This window comes from Fulmarus glacialis, unplaced genomic scaffold, assembly GCF_000690835.1.
Source record: "Fulmarus glacialis isolate BGI_N327 unplaced genomic scaffold, ASM69083v1 scaffold4220, whole genome shotgun sequence".
In the NCBI taxonomy this organism is placed as follows: Eukaryota; Metazoa; Chordata; class Aves; order Procellariiformes; family Procellariidae; genus Fulmarus; species Fulmarus glacialis.
In genome coordinates, this window is record NW_009189417.1 from 38,461 (window position 1) to 43,382 (window position 4,922).

Genomic DNA, 4,922 nt, shown 5'->3' on the forward strand with positions numbered 1-4,922 from the left:
GGGAAGGGTCTGTGGGAGAGGCGATATCCACAGGTACGCACTGTGAATGTAATGGAGGCACCATAAAGACTTCCAGCATGGAGACTGATAGAGCGCGCTACGCCAGATGGTAGCCGAGCTATGCCTACTGTGCCTTGGTTGCATGTGGAGATCTTGCTTCCAGCATGGAGACTGATAGAGCACGCTACGCCAGATGGTAGCCGAGCTATGCGTACTGTGCCTTGGTTGCATGTGGAGATCTTCGGAGCAGAAATATCTCCTTACTAAAATGGCCACAGCATGCTTCTTGAATGGGGATGGAGGAGAGGAATGTAACACCTCCCGCCACACACACACATTAAAAAACCCCTTAAATCATCAAAGCATTCTGTTAGAATTAGAGAGAGGAACCTCCAAACGTAGGTAACATCAGGATTCCTTTCTAGGCAGACTTCAGGTTTGTTTAAGATTGTTTTTTCTTGGATATGACTGAACTTTCAAGAAATCTGCCAGAACTGTCAAGGGAAAATATAACTTACAGTACCAGAGGAATATCATTCTGTGTGTTGTCTTCCAGAAGCTGAAGGGCTGTGATTTTATTAGAACACTGCTGTTGCAAGACCACAGAGTAATATGCTGACATTCTGAGCTGCATTTAAACCCAATATGTATTTTTAAAACTACATTTATATTCCATCATAATGTGTCACTGGACAGAACAAGTCACTGTTGCCACCATGACTGCAATTGAACTTAAAATGGAAAAGGCTCTACTACGTGGAGCATTGCAAAAAGTCCTTTTTCTATGTCAGGTTCTATCTAGGGTTTTGCAATAGTGCCAGTCTCTCTAGTTTCTGACCACCTCCCTCCAAACTAGACTACAAAGCAAGTTGCCAGTAGGGCTTCTGGAAACTTCAGCTTCTTTCCTTTCTCTAGTTAAAGGGACTAGCGAATTCTCTAGTTACAGAGAGAGGACACGCAACATTAGGGACTGCAGCGCAGGGAGAAACCCAGCCCTTGTTCAGATGCCTTGTCAAAAAAGGAAGCTACTGCTGCATTTCATAAGGATGGTCAGACTCTCTATTGGCCTTGTATAGCAGTTCTCCTGCCCTGAGAGGACTTTAACTCTATTTTCTTTGCTCTGTTCTCATCTGCCCTGTCTACAGCTGCCAGGGCAGTCTGGTGGTGTGGTACCCAATGGGAGCCCATGTGGTCGGAATAGGAAGAAAGAACAGAAAAAAAGTTTGTTAGAAATGAGATTGTGCAGAACTGAGAAGACTTTGTATTTCTGGTACTGAACACGCACAGAGACACATCTTATTTCTTTGCTGCATATTTCAGGGTGCCCTCTACATGTTTCCCCACACATGGATTTCAAGGTGCATGTTCTTAGAGACATTACTTATTCATCCTGCACTAAAAGCATGAGAACTAAGCCAGGAATCACACTCTCTCTCCTAAGTTCTCTACAGATACCAAAAAATTGGTTGATGCCCAAAGCAGCCTGCACTGTTGCATGCACTCACATTGGGAAACTACACAGTTCAGGCTGGTATGAGTCCTCCCTCCCTTTGTAGAGTCAAGCAGGTACATGATCTCCTGGATCAGAAGCTTTCTCTGGTTGTGCAACTATACAATGAGATCTTGACTGACAAGTAGGGTGCTGGGACAATACAGCAATAAATAGAAACTAGATGCTCAAGCCACTGTAACAATTGTGTACAATAAAAAAAAGAGCTAATCATCTTATTAGGCTTCCTATGCCTTATTGCTTAATCGTTCATCCTGAAATGATAAAGTAGATGTTCCTAATTGAGACATAAAAGTAATATAAAATGGAATATCATGGCCACTTTCATCATATGCAGAAAGGAACAAGAACACAAACTAACAAGAGGGTTGAAAACCAGATCCAAGTACTATTTCTAAAGAAATTGGAGATGTTCTCAGGATTGCTGTCATTTCTATTAATATTTTCTGACATTTATACTTCTGTACTCCCAACAATTTCAGCCAGGGAACAAGATTGCACTGAACAATGTGCACACACACCTATCAAAGCAAGATAGTCCCTGGACATCAATCTTATCCTCTTGACAGAGTATTTATTGCTGCTAATTGCTTCCTCACTTTACCTGCCAAATGAGACAAATAATCCTACTGTCCATCACAAAGCCAAAAAGATGACAAGAAAAATGCTTTTAAAAAAATATATATCTTCTAGCATAAGCCTGGAAAAGGAAGAAACTTCACAAGGGACAAAAGAACTATACAGCAGATACGTGACCTAACAGAAGAACAGATTTGTCACTTGAATAAACGTAGTGTGTTCCAAAAAACCCCAATCTAATACTTCAGAAAAGAGCAATATCCTCTTCATGGCTCACTGGTACTCCCTGAGGAATTTTGGAAAACATTCTAGTAAGACATGCTTTGGCTGATAATATCATCCGGTTGCTGGGATTTGATTTGGTGTTTTCATTCTTTTTTCTTTTTGGTTTCTTGTTGTTTTGATTTGTGAGAATGAACACTTGTCTCAAAAACAGGATCTTGGTTACTGAGGAATCTGTTTATTTCAGGCCCTTTTTCCTAACTTGGTATCAGTTGGAACCACTCACTGCTCTTGGTATTTTAGGGGCCTAATTTTAGGCCCCAGTTTTTCAGACGTTGGCCAGAGGCCCCACTCAGCGTCTCTACGTAGAAAAAGTATATTGAAAGATTTGCTTTTATCTCTGGTGAGGATCCAAAGCTTCTGAAGACATACGGATTTTTTTTCTGCTGAGTTCAATAGCTCTATGTCTGGCCTCCTGCTTGTGACACCAGTTGGTTTGAGCATCTGAGAAGGACATGAGATGGACATTTGCTCCTGGATTCACTTCACTTTGGGCACTTGTTAAGTGAAGAGCTGCCGCTGATTAGCTGCAATAAATCTAGTGTCTGTGGCTGTACAAGCTGGGCCAAGGCAACGCCACTGCCATCAGGACCCAGCATCCCAGCACCTACACAAGAAAAAGAAGAGCCAACACAACACAAAGAAAAGACAAGAGACTGAACCCCATCGTCTCCTGACAGACTTGGTGTGAAGTTCAGAGTTTTCTGCATCTTGATTTAGCTTTATACCACCACTGGTACAAGCATAAAGAGAAACTTCCTAGGGACTAGCTTTGCATAAAAAGGTCTGCTTTTTGACAAGAACAACAAAACTTTCCCATAGTAAGCAGACGTCTTCTTAGATATCAGTGGCAAGTCTTACTCTCAGGAAAAAGATATCAGGGCTGGCTTCTCATCCGAAAGCCAGATCTTTAAACAACCATATCTCCCCAAGGCACTGATATTCTGCTGGGACTTCTCTAGTGCTTCATCCTCCGCGCTGTCTCGCAAGCTACACAGCAGCACAGGTCAGCCCCCCCAGGCACGGCTATGCTTTCTCCTCTCACCAGAACACCCAAACGTTTCACAAACTGGAAGATCTCATAGGGCAAGTTGTGAGCCTCTCGGGGCTTTCCCCACGCGCTGGCAGCACTCACTGGTGAGGGCTGGGCTTGGCTTGTGTTTGCCACACAGAAGGTGAGAACTGTTGACAAGCATAACCATCTGCTCAGGGTGCTCACTCAGGGGCACACATATGCTAAATATGGGATTACACTAAGGCAGGAAGAAAAGACACATTTGGAGTGCAACTGTGTTTTAACTAATTTACCTGCTGCTATTTTCCTTTGTTATTGCAACCATCACGTCTCTGAGACGTGTGTCAGGTTGCTCATATGCCACTACTACCTTCCCGCCCCCCCCAACAAGAGGCATATGGACCATTGATAACTAACAAGTGCTGGGAAGAAAAACACTGAAGGCCCCACTTATAACCAGAGGAGAAGGGGTGGTAGAGAGGATTATTTGCACAGAATTCAGCTTGGGTTTTCAAACCAGTATTTATAGATTTGGAAAGAGCCAAGAACAAAAACTTTAAAATAGTTATTAGGGGTTTTATGGAAACTGGATGAATGGATGGTTTCAATGGGACGCCAAATAAATATAAAAAAAGATAATTTAAGCCTGGCAGGAGACCTTAGGATCTTGAAATAATAAAGCTAAAAAAATAAGAAAATAAAGCTTTTGAAAAGTGACATAAAGCCTCTGGAGTCCAGAACAAACCCTTCTATCTTAGCAGTAGAGATGCTGTGCTTGAATCAAGGGACAACAATTGCTACTGTACCGCCCTCTTATTAATTATTATTATTAACACAAACTATGCTGTCCTATGCATTGCACTCTAACCACAGCAATACAGTCAGATAAACATCCGCTAAGCACAAAGATGGCATTTAAGAAAGAAGCTGGAATCATCCAAAAATAACACCAAGTTATATCCACCAAGTGGCTTCTGCCACTTTGCTTTATCTAGTAAGCCATGCATATGTTTTTAAGCCCTTAGATGGTCGCAACGGTGCCTGTACTAACCACAGTAATATCCCTGCAGTAGTGACCCTGTGTTATTTGGAGCTGTGTCTGCAGAGCTTCTGTAGCTGGACACCTCTCAAAACCAGCCTACAATCCATGGCGGAAATGGAAAGCTCCTTGCTTTCATCCCTTTTCTAGAAAAATCAGACACCTATTCAAAGCAGTGACTGTGGATTCTTTGTACCTGAACACCTACTGTTCAAATGATGCCGCAATCTTTTTGTAAACACAACTGTTGGGAATGAGCAGAGAGCCAGACTCACGGACAGAGCTGATAATCCTTATGATACAAACAGGTTTTATGCCAGCAGAAGTGTACCTCTCATGAAGTTTCAAAAGCCTCTTATAAAAACGGTAGTAGATGTGAGTTTTATTAATTTAATTAACTTAATAACTGAGACATCTTCAGTCTATTATGCACTGATAAATAGGGGAAACTGAGGCAGAGAACAGTGAAGAAATCAGCCAAAGAGTGGGAACAGCAG